A 16,932-nucleotide genomic window follows, 5' to 3' on the forward strand; every position below is an offset into this window, starting at 1 on the left:
CCATCTTAATATCAGACAAAATAGACTTTAACACAAAAACTGTTAAAAGAGACAAAGAAGAGCACCATATAATGATTAAGGAATCAATTCAACAGGAAGATATGCACCTAATTACAGGGCACCAGGCTATTTAAAGATATGTTAAGGGATTTAAAGGGAGACTTAGACTCCAATAAAATAGTACTGGGGGACTTTAATACTCCACTTTCAGCAATGGACAGATAAACCAGACAGAAAAATCAATAAAGAAACAACATATTTAATCGACACTATAGACCAAATGTACCTAATAGATATCTACAGAACTTTTCATCCTACAGTTGTAGAATACATAGTCTTCTCAGCAGTGCATGGAACCTTCTCTAGTATTGACCACTTACTGGCCCATAAAGCAAGTCTCAGCAAATTCAAAAAAAATTAGAATCATACCATGCATCTTCTCGGACCACATGGAATGAAGCTGGTAATCAGCAACTCAGGAATCTCTAGGGCATATGTCAATACATGGAGACTGAACAACATGCTCCTGAATGAACAATGGATCATAGAAGAAATCAAATGAGAAATAAAAACATTTCTGGAAACAAATGAAAATGACAACACAACATATCAAAACTTATGGGATACAGCAAAAGCAGTGTTAAGAGGAAAGTTTATAGCAATAGGTGCCTATATCAAGAAATCAGAAAAGCACTCAATAAATGAGCTATCAATGTATCTCAAGGATCTAGGAAAACAACAGCAAACCAAACCCAAAACTAGTAGAAGAAAAGAAATAATTAAAATTAGAGAAGAAATCAACAAAATTGAATAAAAAAAACAAAAGATCAGCAAAACAAAGAGCTGGCTTTTTGAAAAAATAAACAAAATTGACACATCATCAGCCCAACTAACCAAAAAGAGGAGAGAGAAGACCCAAATCAATAAAATTAGAGATGAAAAAGGAACTGTAAAAACAGACTCCACAGAAATAAAATCATCAGAAATTACTACAAAGAGCTGTATGCCAACAAACTGGGAAACCTAGAAGAAATGGATTCCTGGACACTTATAATCTACCTAAATTGAGCCATGAAGACACAGAAAACCTAAACAGATCTATAACCAAGACAGAAATTGAATCAATAATAAAGGTCCTCCTAACAAAGAAAAGCCCAGGACCTGATGGCTTCACTGCTGAATTCTACCAGACATTTAAAGAACTAACTCCAATTCTTATCATGATATTCAAAACAACTGAAAGAGAGGGAATCCTCCCAAATTCTTTCAAAGAAGCCAACATCACCTTAATTCCTAAACCTGAAAAAGATGCAACAGAAAAAGAGAATTACAGACCAATTTCCTTGATGAACATAGATGCAAAAATTCTCAACAGAATTCTAGCCAATCAAATCCAACAACACATCAAAAAGATCATCTACCCGGACAAAGTGGGATTTATCTCAGGTGGGCAGGGATGGTTCAACATTTGCAAATCAATCAATGTGATACATCATATTAAGAAATTGAAGAACGAAAACCATATGATTATTTCAGTAGATGCAGAGAAAGCATTTGATAAAATATAACACCCTTTCATGATGAAAACTTCAAGCAACTTGGGTACAGAAGGAATATTCCTCAACACAATCAAGGCAGTTTATGACAAACCCATCGCCAGCATCCTATTGAATGGGGAAAAGTTGGAAGCATTCCCACTGAGATTCGGTACCAGATAAGGATGCCCACTTACACCATTGCTATTTCAATATAGTCCTCGAAGTTTTAGCCAAAGCCATTAGGCAAGAAAAAGAAATCAAAGGGATATAAATTGGGAAGGAGAAAGTTAAACTATCCCTATTTGGAGATGACATGATTCTGTATATAGGGGATCCAAAAAACTCCCCTAAGAGACTACTAGAACCCATAGAAGAATTTGGTAAAGTAGCAGGATATAAAGTCAATACACAAAAATCAACAGCCTTTGTATACACAGGCAATGCCATGGCTGAGAAAGAACTTCTAGGATCAATCCCATTCAAAATAGCTACAAAACATCAAATATCTTGGAATAAATTTAACCAAGGAAGTCAAAGATCTCTACGATGAGAATTACAAAACATTAAAGAAAGAAATAGAAGAAGATACAAAAAAAAAAAAAAGGGGAAAAATCTTCCATGTTCATGGGTTGGAAGAATTAATATCATCAAAATGTCCATTCTTCCAAAATCAATTTACAGATTCAATGTGATACTAATTAAACTACCAAAGATATTCTCAGATCCAGAAAAAATTATGCTGAAATTCATATGGAGGCAGAGGAGACCTCAAATAGCTAAAGCAGTCTTATACAACAAAAACAAAGCCAGAGGCAGCACAATACCAGATTTCAAGACATACTGCAAGGCAATTATAATCAAAACAGCCTGGTACTAGTACAAAAATAGATGGATAGCCCAATGGAACAAAATAGGAATGCCAGAAATCAATCCATGCATCTACAACAACTTATATTTGACCAAGGAGCTAAAACCAGTCCCTGGAGCAAGGACAGTATATTCAACAAATGGTGCTGGGAAAACTGGATTTCCATATGCATAATTATGAAGCAAGACCCCTACCTTACACCTTACACAAAAATCCACTCAACATGGATTAAAGATCTAAATCTAAGACCTGACACCATCAAATTATTAGAGAACAATGGAGAAACCCTGAAAGACATTGGCACAAGCGAAGACTTCTTGGAAAAGACCCTAGAGGCACAGGCAGTCAAAGTCAAAATTAACAAATAGGATTACTTCAAGTTGAGAAGTTTCTGTATGGCAAAAGAAACAGGAAAGTGAAGAGGCAACCAACAGAATGGGAGAAATTATTTGCAAACTATGCAATTGATAAAGGATTAATAGCCAGAGTCTACAAGGAGATCAGGAAACTCCACAACAACAAAACAACCCAGTTAAGAAATGGGCCAAGGACTTAAACAGACATTTTTCAAAAGCGGGAATCCAAATGGCCAACAGACACATGAAAAAATGCTCAGGATCACTAGCCATCAGGGAAATGCAAATCAAAACCACAAAGAGGTTTCAACTCACCCCAGTTAGAATGGGTTTCATACAGATATCAACAAACAACGAATGCTGGCGAGGAAGTGGGGAAAAGGTACCCTAATCCACTTTTGGTTGGAATGCAAACTGGTAAAACCACTATGGAAGACAGTCTGGATATAGTCCTACCATATGACCCAGCCATCTCTTGGAATTTACCCAAGGGAAATGAAATCAGGTTAAAAGTTATCTGCACCTCCATGTATATATATATATATATATATATATATATATATATATATTTTGACAGGCAGAGTGACAGTGAGAGAGAGAGAGACAGAGAGAAAGGTCTTCCTTTGCCATTGGTTCACCCTCCAATGGCCGCTGCGGCCGGCGCGCTGTGGCCGGCGCACCGTACTGATCTGATGGCCGGAGCCAGGTACTTATCCTGGTCTCCCATGGGGTGCAGGGCCCAAGCACTTGGGCCATCCTCCACTGCCCTCCCTGGCCACAGCAGAGAGCTGGCCTGGAAGAGGGGCAACCGGGACAGAATCCGGTGCCCCGACCAGGACTAGAACCCTGTGTGCCGGTGCTGCGAGGTGGAGGATTAGCCTAGTGAGCCACGGCGCCGGCCCTCCATGTATATTGAAGCTCAATTCACAATAGCTAAGACATGGAATCAACCTAAATGCCTGTCAATGGAAGACTGGATAAAGAAATTATGGAATATGTACTCTATGGAATACTATAAAGTGATAAAAAAAAAAAAGCTGAATCCGGTTATTTACAACAAAATGGATGAATCTGGAAAACATCATACTTAGTGAAATAAGCCAGTCCCAAAGGGACAAATACCATATGTTCTCCCTAATCTATGACAACTAACAGAGCACCTAAAAAGAAACCTGTAGAAGTGAAATTGACACTATGAAAAGAAATGACTGAACAGCCCTTGTCTTGACTGTTGAGGAACAGTTTATTATTTTATTTTTTGACTATTTTCTTTTTCTACTTAATACTATTCATTGAACTCTTTACTTAACATATAGTTATTCATAGGTGTTTAAATCCAATTGAAAATAGATCCCAGTAAAAAATAAGAGTGGGAACAAGAGAAGGAGGAGATGCACAGTTCAGCACATATTCCCACGGACTTACACCTAAGGGTAAAAACTTTGCCATGGAATTCCAAATCTCATTGGCTGGGTGGTACTAATGCCATCTTACGTGTTGAAGTGATCATATTATCATATTAAGTGTGTAATTGATCATATGGATAGGATTAAATGTCAAAGAGATCACATAAATAAGACCAAGTGTCTGGTAATAACAATAGATAGAATTAAAAAGCAGAGAATGTTCCAACATGGGAAGCAGTCCACACAGCCAACTCATAGAATGATAAATGCCCTAAACAGCACTCTGACCTCAGAATCAGCCCTTAAGGCATTTGGATCTGGCTGAAAAGCCCATGAGAGCATTTCAGGCATGGGAAGCCAAGACACTGTGGCAAAATATGATCTACATGAAGGATCTCTGTGAGTGAGATCCCAGTGGAAAGAAGGGGCCATCAAAGAAGGATGTACTTTTCTCTGAAGGGAGGGGAGAACGTTCACTTTGCTTATGGCCCTGTCTAAATACTGACAGAGTTTGTGGACTCAAAAGGCTTCCATATCCTTGGCAGCTCATGACAAGAACCTCAGGTGATCACTGACATCATAAATAACAGTGTCAATTGGTGTATGAAAGTGAAAATACGTCTTTTATTCACACAGCCATTGCTAGAGGCTTCCCTCCAGCTTTTTAGTTTGGTGATTGGTTCAGTCTTGCTGCTGCATATCAACTACCACATACTCTTTCATCTCTGCACTGGCACTTCCATATAGGGCACCACTTTTCCCAGTCCCTATGTGGGACAGAGGGTATTTTTAAAATTAATTATTTTCATGTTTTATTTCAAAGGCAGAGAGACACACAGGGAGAAGGAAGAGCAATTTTTCTGTTCACTGTTTCACTCTCTAAAAGCCTACAACAGCCAGGGCTGGGCCAGCCTGAAGCCTGGAGCAGGGAAATCAATTCAAGTCTCCCTTGAGGATGGCGAGGACACAACTACTTGAGCCATCACCTACTGCCTCCCAGGGTGCACATCAGCAGGAAGCTGGATCAGAAGCAAAGTAGAAAAGGACTCAAGCCAGGCTTTGGAATATAGCATGAAGGCATCTCAAGTGGTGTCTTAACTGCTGGACCAAACACCTACCCTTAGTTCAGTGTTCAAGAAAACCACCATGCCTAAGTCTGGCCCATTTCCTTAGCAGTCCTCATTCAGACTACCTTTTTGTCAGCAAAAACGTCAGTTCCTGCTCTATAATTAATTCATCATGATCTCTAATAGAAAATGCTGATGTGAGGTTAGTTCACTATAGCCTAACAACGAAAACTTACTGAATAATAGTGTGAATTGCCCATGGGCTCCTACCCAAATTTAGATTTTTCATAATTTAAATTTGTATATATTTGGGAGGCAGAGAGATACACAGAGTGGGAAAGAGCTCCCACCTACTTTTTAACTCCCCAGATGGGTGAAATGGCTAGGAACTGCAATTCAGGTCTCCTATGTGAGTGGCAGGAACTCCACCACTTGAGCCATCACCACTGCCACCGAGGGTCTGCATCAGGAATTGGAATATCTATCCCTGGCCCTCCAATTTGGGGTGCAAGTGTTTTACACAGCATCTTAGCTGTTAGACTAAATGCTTGCCTCTGGACTTAGATTTGAAATAATAAGTATTAGCGTATCAAAATCTTAACATTTTTATTTCTGATAATCATTCCATAAATTATATGATGTACTGTGGAATACATGTGGCACAGTGAGGAATGGTTCTTGGGAACAATGGTTCTAGTTCTATTTCTGGAAACTTTGAGGATAAGCTGTGGTTTACAGGACTACAAAATAATTTGAAAGGTGCATATAAATAATATGTACCCCCACATTTATATAGTTGCTGTATATCTCTTTAAATATTAACAGATAAAGTATTTTAATACTTTAGCAAGTTAGCTTTAAAGAATTGTGTCAAGAGGCCAGTGTTGTGGCTTAGCAGGTTAAGCCACTGTCTTTGACACTGGCATCCCATGTAGATGTCAGTTTGAGTCCCAGCTGTTCCACTTCCAATCCAGCTCTCTGCTAACGGCCTGGGAAAGTAGCAGATGACTCAAGTACTTGGGCCCCTGCCACCCATGTGGGAGATCTGGATGATGTTCTAGGCTCCTGACTTCAGCCTGGCCCAGCCCCGGCATTGTTGCAGCCATCTGGGGAGCGAACCAGCAGATAGAAGATCTCTCTCTGTGTAACTCTACCTTTCAAGTAAATCAATAAATTAAAAAATTTTTTAAAAAAGTCATAAGGATACCCACATCCTTTATGTTCTCTCATTGGAGCCCCTCCCCTTTCCAATTCACCACTCCATTTCTTAAGTCTAAACCTCCTTACATTTTTGGCAAATCTAATTATCTATACCATGTATGAACAGTACATAAATATGCTTTAAGCTTATTACTTCTGTTTGATCCTGCAGAGCATTTTAGTTTCTAGAAAATTTATATTTTGGACTTTCTTGCAAAATTAGGAGATACAGAATGCTGACTTCACAGCTTTGACTGTAGCAATAGGTTGTGGAGTAGGCAATTAGGAGGAGAGGGAGGAGGGGGAACAAAAAGCCAGAAATTACTGCATTAACAACTACTGACACTTTTGGGTTTAATCTGCTGTACTCTCCTTTACTGAAGGCTCTCAAGTTGAGAAGTAATGTAGATAACATTTAAAGCTTTGAGTAATGGTTTTATACAGTGAGTACCAACTTCTGAAGTGAGTGCTGTGACCTTGGAGTTGTCCATCTTTCTGTGTGCTCAATTTCTGCACAATAAGCAATGCCATAATCTTTTGGCATTTCATGAGATTTTATAATAAACTCAAGTTCCTGCTACATAAAATTTGTCATTTTTACACTAACCATTAAATGACAGAGCATTCCTCAGTCATGAAGCAGTCATTTAATATCTTAATTTCTAAAAATTGGAATGAAAACCTGATGAATGCATAGGTAATATTCTTGTTCCAAAGCTGGTTTTAGGTTAACTTTTTTCCAAATATATTTTAAAATACATAATCTATGTTTCAAATTATGTAATCCATAAATTACTGTTTATTATAAAGAATTCAAAAAGAAAAGTATTCATGGTTAAATGATAAAATCCTCTGATCCCATTCCTTTAATCTTATTCCTTTTCCCAAAATATTCACTGTTATAATTTGGTATGTTCCAATCATCTAGACCTTTCCACAAGTATCTGGGGGCCTATCTATCTGTGTGCATACGAAGATTCTTCAAGAAGTTTGTGGAAATTTTAATTAAAAGAGAAGTTTCTTTTGGTTCATACATTTTTGAAATTCATGCAGGCTTTTTATTTATTTATTTATTTTTAAATACTATGCCTGTTCTCTGCAGGGATTTCAAAAATAGTTGCACCAAAATAAACTTTTCTTTTAACTTCATTTCCACTATCATTTCTGGTTTTCTAAAAGATTTATTTATTTATCTAAGAGGCAGTGTTACAGAGAGGGAGGGACAGACAGGTCTTCCATCTGCTGGATGGAAGCAGCTGAATGGCTGCAAGGACAAGAGCTGGGCTGATCTGAAGCCAGGAGCCAGGAGCTGCTTCTGCGTCTCCCACACCGGCACAGGGGCCTAACCACTTGGGCCATCTTCTACTGTGTTAGGCCAGCACAAAACATACCAAACACCAGAGTAAGGGAAAGGGTTTATTGACAGGGGAGACAGGCGGGAGGGAAGGGGCTACGAAGAAAGAGGGGGTGGGCTGAGAGCGAGATCAGGAGAGAGGGAGCACGTGTGCGGGACCTTTGCAGGGGGCAGGGAAATAGGAGCAAGGAACCACGAACCTTTAGTATGGAGGTGGAGCTGACACTTGTGGCTGGGCCATCTGGTCACCTGGCTTCTAGCAGTGGCTGCGGGGGCCAGAGCCTAGGAGGATGTCCAGGGCGTAGATCTCACCGGATAAGACAGTGCCATTTTACTAACACACTGCTTTCCCAGGTGCAGTAGCAGGAAGCTGGATGGGAAGTGGGGCAGCAGAGACACGAACTGGCCCCCATACGGGATGGCGGTGCCGCAGGCGGAGGTCTACCCTACTACCTCACGGCGCTGACCCCACGTGTCTTTTTTTTTTTTTCTTCTTCTCTTTTTTCAAGATTTATTTAGTTATTTGAAAGGGAGAGATGGAGAGGCAGAGAGACAAAGATCTTCCACCCAATGGTCCACTCCGCAAATGGTCTCAATGGCCAGGGCTGGGCCTGGCGGAACCCAGGAACCAGGAACTCCATCCGGGTCTCCCACGCGGGTGCAGGGGCCAAACCACTCCGGCCATCTTCCGCTGCGCAACCAGGGAGCTGGATGGCAAGTGCGGCAGCCAGGCCCAAGGGGCGCCCATAGGAGAAGCTGGCGTCCCAGCGGTGTAATTCACAGGCCCTTGTGTGTTTATCTATATGGCTTTTTTTTTTTTTTAAGAGATAGTTTATCAGCCAAGGTTCTAGTCAGGAGACAGAAACCACACATTAAATGGACAAAGTTTACCACAATCATTAGTGGTAAGAGAAAACTTTTAAAGGAGTACAGGGAGCAGCCACTGTCTCTGGGGGAAAGAATATGCGGGAGCCCCTCCTCCACTGAGGCTGCCAGGTCTTCTGGACGGCGTGTGACTGTGCGCACTGACTGCGGTGCGTCTAGGGCTCTGAAACACGCTGCTGTTGATACTCACTGGGAAGACGCCCTAGGGAAGGTTGTCGAAGCTCCACAGTAGGCGAGCACCGCGGGTGTTCCTCAAGCCAAAAAAATAAACCCCGGAACCGGGAAGAGGAGCCCTGCTCCTGAGGTGTGCCTCCGGCGCCCTCTACTGGTGAGTCCTAACGTCGGCTCAGCCGGGGAAGGAGGAACGTTAATATTCGCTGTACCCAACAGGGACCGTCAACAGACAACTGGCACAGCGCAGCTGACGTCTTTGGCTCAGCATTGTAGAGAATGCTCCACGTTGATGCATGCCTATCTATCTCATTCTGTTTCATAATTGCATAATATCGCGTGTGTCCTAATTGAATACGTCGATAGGCATTTGGATTGTTTCCAGTTTGTCACTGTTTGCAGTGAGCATCCTAATAATACCTCTTTGTATACACGACAACTCTCTGTTTTAAGATTTATTTACTTTTTTGAAAGGCAGAGTTACAAAGAAGGAGACAGAGAAAGATCTTCCATCTGCTGGTTCACTCCCCAAATGTTTGCAACAAGCAGGGTTGGCCCAGGTGGGAGCCAGGAGCCTGGAACTCCCGCCGGTCTCCCAGGGGCCCAAGCACTTGCACCCTTTTCTGTTGCCTTCTCAAGTGCATTAACAAGGAGCTGGCTAGGGAGCAGAGCTGCCGGGACGGGACCTGCCACTCACATGGGATTCTGGTATCAAAGGCTGTAGCTTAACTGGCTACACCACAACACCACCTCTCAACTATTTCTTTTCTTTTTTAACCATTTCTTTAGGATTACTTTTTGAAGTGGAATTACTGCATCAAAAATTACAAATTTTAAAAGCATACAGATTTTAAACACAACAATACAAATTGTGCCATCTGTTGTATGCTAGTTTTGTCAAATTTTCACCAAAATGAATGTTATAATCCCTCTTTTTTTGACAATCTGATGGGCAGAAAATATTTTAATTTGTATTTTTTCATTTGCTCATGTTCATTTTGTCTCATTCTGTAAAAATTGTTTTTAATTTTAAAGGTAGTTCTGGGGAGCCAGCAAGTTAAGCCTGCTGCTTGCAACATGCTGCCCATATGGGAGACCTGGATGGAATTCTTGGCTCCTGGCTTTATCCTGGCCCAGACCAGGCTGTTGAGGCCATTTGGGGAGTGAACTAGCAGATGTGAGATATCGTTCTAGCTCTTTCAAATAAATAAATGAATAAACTTTTTTTAAAAAGTAAATTTTGTAAAAATTCATTTGTCATAATTCAAATTATATAGACAAAAAGATCATGGGAAACATAAATATTCACTATGGGCCAGGCACTGTCTGAAGGTGTTATCTGACAACTTAAACACACCCGACTATTACAATCTCAGGTAACCACTGTTAATAGCTCAATGTGTGGTCTTCCCTGTTTTTTTTGTTTTGTTTTGTTTTGTTTTTTCTTTTCTAAGTGAGCACAAAAACATACATACATTTATAGAATTTTGTTCCTTGGGACTTCTTGTTTTGGTTTTATCATAATGCAAGCCCTTCTAAATATATTGTTCCATAGTGTGCATTTTTCCTGCTTGGTTATGTTTTGGACCTCTTTCTAAGCCTCATCCTTTTTAACTTCATCACAATAATTCACTGTGTGGCTTTATCATAAATTTTCCATTATTGTATTCATTCTATACCTCCTTGCTTTGTTTTGTTTTATTTGTTTCATGATGTTTTTCTCTATTTTTACTCCTAAGGATTTTTTTTTTTTTTTTTTGACAGGCAGAGTGGACAGTGAGAGAGAGAGACAGAGAGAAAGGTCTTCCTTTGCCGTTGGTTCACCCTCCAATGGCCACCGCAGCCGGCGCGCTGCGGCCGGCGCACTGCGCTGATCCGATGGCAGGAGCCAGGAGCCAGGTGCTTTTCCTGGTCTCCCATGGGGTGCAGGGCCCAAGCACCTGGGCCATCCTCCACTGCACTCCCTGGCCACAGCAGAGAGCTGGCCTGGAAGAGGGGCAACCGGGACAGAATCCGGCGCCCCGACTGGGACTAGAACCCGGTGTGCCGGCGCCGCTAGGCGGAGGATTAGCCTAGTGAGCCGCGGCGCCGGCTCCTAAGGATTTTTTGATAGGTCCTTCAGCATATCTCTCTCTTTCTCCGTCTCCCACTCCCTCCCCCTCTCTCTCTCTCTCTCTCTCTCTCTCTCAAATCAAGATGAAGTGCCTAACATAATGTTAATAATTTAAAGGGTACAATTCAGTGGCATTTAGAATATTCCCGATGCTGTGCAGCCATCACCTGTATTTGGTTCCAAAATATTTAATTTCCCTAAAATAAAACTCCATACCATTAAGCAGTCACCCCTCAGTCTTCCTTCCCCCATCTCCTGGAAACCACAATTCTGCTTTCTGTCTTTATGGATTTACCTATTCTGGATATTTCATATAAGTAAAAACCAAATATGTGACCTTTTGTGTCTGGCTATTTCACTTAGCATAACGTTTTCAAGATCTCTCCATATTGTAGCATGTATCACAACTTCATTCCTTTTCATGGTAGAATAATATCCCATTGTATGTATTATATCACATTTTGATATGTATCCCACCCATTGGTGGATATTTGAGGTGTTCCCATCTTTTGGTTATTGTGAATTGTGCTGCTATGAACATTTGTGTACATGTATTTGTTTTGGTATCTGTTGTCAGTTCTTTGGGAGTGTGTACCTAGGAGCGCAGTTGCTGGGTCATGTGGTAAGTCTGTGTTTAATTTTTGAGAAACTGCAAAATTGTTTTCAACAGTGGCCACACCATTTTTCTGTTCCACCAGCAATGAGTAAGGGTTCCAATTTAAATCTTCAGCAACTCTTTTAATTTTCCTTTTTTGTTTGCTTGAAATTATAACAATCCTAGTCAGTTAGAGGTGGTATCCCATTTGGTTTTGATTTGTAATTTCCAAATGACTAATGATGTTGAGCACCTTTTTATGTGATTGTTGGCCATTGATACATCTTCTTTGGAGAAATTTCTATTTATTTTCAAATTGGGTTCTCCTTTTATTGTTGAGTTGTAAGAGTTCTTCATATATTCTGAAAAGTAGGCCCTCATCAGATTTATGATTTATGAATATTTTGTTCTATTTTGTATGTTATTATTTCACTTTCTGAATAACATTCTGATTCACAAAAGTTTTTAATTGTGATGAAGCTCAATTTACCTATATTTTCTCTTGTTGCTTGTTTTTTTTTGTGCCATATCCAAGAATCTACTACCAAATCTGAAGTGATTAAAATTTACCTTGATGTTTCATTCTAAGTGTTTGATAGTTTTAGATCATACAGCTATATTTATAAATTCATTGTGAGTTAATTTTAAAAAACATAATTACTTATCTATTTTTTTCCCAAATAAACCATTTATTTAATGAGTACAAATTTCACCAGTACAACTTAGGTATATAGTGATTCTTCCCATCATACCTGCCTTCCCACCTCCACTCCCACTCTACCTCCTCCTCCCTCTCATTCCCAGTCCCATTCTCCAATAAGAAAACAACAACAAAACCCAAGAAATTGTTCCTCAACAGTCAAGTACTTGTCTATTTTTATTTTATTTGAAAGGCAGAGAGAGACAGAGACAGATGGAGATAGATGTTCCATCTGCTGGTTCACTTAGGAGCTGGAACTCTTCCATGAGGGTGGCAGGGAACCCAGTACTCGCCATCATTTACTGCCTCTTTTTTTTTTTTTTTAATTTAATTTAATTTTTTTTTTTTGACAGGCAGAGTGGACAGTGAGAGAGAGAGACAGAGAGAAAGGTCTTCCTTTGCCGTTGGTTCACCCTCCAATGGCCGCCGCAGCCGGCGCGCTGCGGCCGGCGCACCGCGCTGATCCGATGGCAGGAGCCAGGAGCCAGGCGCTTTTCCTGGTCTCCCATGGGGTGCAGGGCCCAAGCACCTGGGCCATCCTCCACTGCACTCCCTGGCCACAGCAGAGGGCTGGCCTGGAAGAGGGGCAACCGGGACAGAATCCGGCGCCCCGACCGGGACTAGAACCCGGTGTGCCGGCGCCGCTAGGCGGAGGATTAGCCTAGTGAGCCGCGGCGCCGGCCCATTTACTGCCTCTTAAAGTGTGCATTAACAGGAACTGGATTAGAAGTAGAGTACCAGGACTTGAATCAGGCATTCAAACATGGGATGCAGGCATCCCAAGCAGCATCTTAACTGTTAGAACAAATGTCTCTTCCATTTTAATTTCTGTATGTGGTACATGGTAGGGAGTCCAACTTCATCATTTTGGATGTGAATTACCAGTTTTCCCAGAAATATTTGTTGTAGAGACTGTTTTCCTCATTGAATGGTCTTATCAAAAAATCAGTTTCTGAATATGTATGGTTTTATTTCTGGACTCTCAGTTCTAGTCCATGGATCTATTACTCTATCCTCATGCAAGTTCCACACATAGTTTTTATTATTGTAGCTATGTAGTAAATTTTGAAATTTGAAAGTATGAGTCATTTTTTAAAAGACTTATTTATTTGAAAGGCAAAGTTACAGAGAGGCAGAGAGAAAGAGAGAGAAAGAGAGAGAGAGAGAAAAAGCTTCCATCTGCTGGTTCAGTCCCCAGATGGCCAGAGCTGTGCTGATCCGAAGCCAGGAGCCAGGATCTTCTTCCAGGTCTCTGACATGGGTGCAGGGGCCCAAGCATTTAGGCCATCTTCTACTGCTTTCCAGGCCATAGCAGAGAGCTGGATCGGAGTGGAGGAGCCTGGGCTCAAACCAGTGCCCACATGGGATGCTGCGCCACAGCACCAGTCCCATGAGTCATGTTTTTTAAAATATCTACTTATTTATTTATTTTCATCTCCTTGAAGTGAGAGTTAACACAGAGAGAGAGAGAGAGAGAGAGAGAGAGAGAGAGAGAGAGAGATCTGCTGGTTCACTTCCTAAATGCCCACAATGGCCAGGCCAAATCTGGGCCAGGCCGAAGCCTGGATCCCAAGCCTTCATCAGGTTGCTAACATGGGTTGCAGGGACTCAACCACTTAAGCGTCATCTGCTGCGTCCCAGGATGCATTAGCAGGAAGCTGGATTGAAGTGGAGGCGGGACTCGATCCCAGGATTCTAGTATGAGATGTGGGCACCATACGTGGTGGCTTGACCTGCTGTATCACAACACCTACCTTAAGTTCTGCAATTTTATTCTTTTTCAACATTTTTCTGGATAACCAGAGCTGCTTGTACTTGCATGTTAATTTGAGAGGATCAGTGTTTCCATTTCTGCAACAACAATAAAAAGAGCCTGGGAATTGTGATAGGGATTACATTGAATACGTATATAACTTTGGATAGCATTGCTATTTTTAAAAATTTTTTAAGACAATATTAAATCTTCTAATACATGAACATGGGATATCTTTCCATTTATTTCAGCGATGTTTTATAGTTTCCAGTATACAACTCTTTCACCTCCTTCATTGAATTTATTCCTAATTATTTTATTCTTTTGTATGCTAGTGTTAACAGAATTGTTTTCTTAGTTTCCTTTTTGAATCATTCATGCACTTCCTCCATTTTTAATATGTGCTGAAATAGTCTAAGATTTTCATTAACTGTTACTTTGTAATTGTCCTCAAATCATTAATTACCCAATAATATCTGAAAATATTGATCATAAAAGAATACCACCAATTTCCTGAGCACAGTTCTTTCTTCTCTTTATTACATATAATACACTGTCCTCTCCACTAATATTCCAGACACTCAGTAAATTCTTATTGATTTACCAATTTTGATTTAAAAATGCAAAATCATGCCCTTTATGTACCCTCCCTTGCTTTTTTTCTACCCTATCAGCATAACCTTAGTCAGACACTTGCAGAATCTCCCTATGGAATTTTCAAGTTTTTTAGTATTGTGTTCTTCTTCTTCCAATTTATTTGTACAGGAGACACCAAAGTTTTCTCCATTTAGTTTCCTTCCATTGTCTTCCTCAGATAAGCTCACTACACAAGTCTTGATTTCATGGTAGCTTCTTTTTATAGTCTGGAAGAAGATCAAGATCAAGATTATTGCAGGCCACCTAAGCTTTCTCTCTCTCTCTCTCTCTCTCTCTCTCTCTCTCGACAGGCAGAGTTAGACAGTGAGAGACAGAGAGAGAGTTATAGACAGTGAGAAAGGTCTTCCTTCTGTTGGTTCACTCCCCTGATGGCCGCTACTGCCAGCGCTGCGCTGATCCGAAGCCAGGAGCCGGGTGCTTCCTCCCAGTCTCCCATGCAGGTGCAGGGCCCAAGCACTTGGGCCGTCCTCCACTGCCCTCCCGGGCCACAGCAGAGAGCTGCACTGGAAGAGGAGCAACCGGGACAGAATCCGGCGACCCAACTGGGACTAGAACCCGGTGTGCAGGCGCCGCAGGTGGAGGATTAGCAGAGGATTAGCTAGTGAGCCGGGGCGCCGGCCTCAGCTTTCTCTTTGGTTTGCCTCTACTGCTCTAGAAATAAAGAAAAAAGGAGATGTGCCGGCCGCAGTGGCCATTGGGGGGTGAACCATTGGAAAAAGGAAGACCTTTCTCTCTGTCTCTCTCTCACTGTCCACTCTGCCTGTCAAAAAAAAAAAAAAAAAAAAGGAAGGAAGGAAGGGAAAGAGAGAGGGAAGGAGGGAAGGAGAGAGGAATGAAGTATGGACAGATGGGCTTCAGATATACTTGTAACCTGATTTTTACTTCAGGAGCTGGTGCTGTGGCATAGCAGGTAAAGCCACCGCTTGCCAGGCCGGCATCCCATATGGATGCCAGTTTGAGTCCTGGCTGCCCCACTTCTGATCCAGCTTTCTACTGTGGCCTGGGAAATAGTAGAAGAAGGCCCAAGTCCTTGGGCTCCTGCCTCCACATGGGGAAACGTCCCCTCTTGGGGAACTTTCCATGTGGGAGACCTGGAAGAAGCTCCTGGCTCCTGCCTTTGGATCTGCCAGGGGCCGGCTGTTGGCCATCTGGGGAGAGAACTGCCTCTGCCTCTGGTTCTGCCTCTCTGTAACTCTGCCTTTCAAATAAAAACAAAGCGTCTACTTTCTACAAAGCTTTCTCTAGATTGATTATTGAAAACTTAAAGTTAATTATCTTTTCCTGTCTCATTTGCATGATATTCCCAAGTTGTAATCTCTCCAATATCATATCCAATTATATACTTACTCTTGCCTTAATTGAAATGCATTTAATGTCACATAATTAGAAGTTGGAGGGGAGCTTAGGAATACAATACAAACCCTTAGTTAAATGCCAGATGAGCACATTAATATATCTGTGCTGCTTATCCAAACTCCTGTAAAATGCACATGCTCAAAATATGTAAATGCTCAGAGACAAAGGAAACTGGGTAAGAAGGTGACAGAGACCACATTTCAGAAGTTGTGAAGCAGATGGTCGAGTGGAAGCTGATGCAGCAGAGTGGTGACCATTAACCTGGTAATAAGGGAAGCCCCTGGCAAGCCAATTCCTAGAATCCCAGGAATTCCTAGATATCTCTGAAAGGGGCAGAGTGGCTAAGACAAAAACAAAACAAGACATGGCTAAGAACAGGGATACTGTTCTAGATGAAAGTCAGTGTTTATTTGATGGTGACATCCCAATTCCCTTCACCATCTCAGCTCTGAGAATGCTGGCAACCAGGCTCACCCTCTTCAACCCACAAGCACCTGCACAGTGCCTCTTGGCGAAACTTTCCAACCTAAGGGAGGGAAACCAGAAAGCCTGCTTAGATCATCCTACACTGGCCAGCCCAGTCTTGTCACCGCCTCACCCCTGCTATGGTCTCAATGTTCCTTTCTTATGTGTACTTTTTAGATTTTATTCTATTGTAGTAAGAGCATTTAACATTGGATCTACTCTCTCAACAATTTTTAAGGGTACAAAGCATCTTAATTAAATGCAGGTACAGGGTTGTTCAGCAGATCTCTGGAATGTATCTATCTTGTTTATCTGATACTTACATATTTTAATTCATCATTGCTCTTTAATGGACAGTCAAGGGTTACCTTGAGACAACCAAAGAATGCATACAGTGTGAAAGACAAAATGAACAAAATGGAACTCAGAGGAAATAAAGGCAAGGATG

General features: G+C 41.3%; 1 protein-coding gene and 1 long non-coding RNA gene across 5 annotated transcripts in view; one reads left to right on the forward strand and one right to left on the reverse strand.

Moving 5' to 3' along the window:
- SHF (Src homology 2 domain containing F) overlaps nt 1-9,007 on the reverse strand; it is a 114,830-nt gene extending 105,823 nt beyond the window's left edge. Inside the window, exon 1 of one of the 2 annotated variants that reach the window (XM_051822416.2) lies at nt 8,865-9,007. The gene's annotated coding sequence lies outside the window, so the exon portion shown is untranslated. Of the gene's footprint in view, nt 1-7,989; nt 8,190-8,864 lie in introns of those variants that run through there. The other variant, XM_051822417.2, reaches the window with a different exon arrangement.
- The window catches only part of LOC103351115 (uncharacterized), a 43,467-nt gene continuing 34,995 nt past the window's right edge, over nt 8,461-16,932 (forward strand). For all 3 annotated transcript variants that reach the window (XR_011380890.1, XR_001794996.3, XR_011380891.1), the window contains exon 1: nt 8,461-9,002. This is a non-coding gene — a long non-coding RNA (uncharacterized lncRNA). The remainder of the gene's footprint in view (nt 9,003-16,932) is intronic.

Source organism: Oryctolagus cuniculus, chromosome 12 (genome assembly GCF_964237555.1).
Source record: "Oryctolagus cuniculus chromosome 12, mOryCun1.1, whole genome shotgun sequence".
In the NCBI taxonomy this organism is placed as follows: domain Eukaryota; kingdom Metazoa; phylum Chordata; class Mammalia; order Lagomorpha; family Leporidae; genus Oryctolagus; species Oryctolagus cuniculus.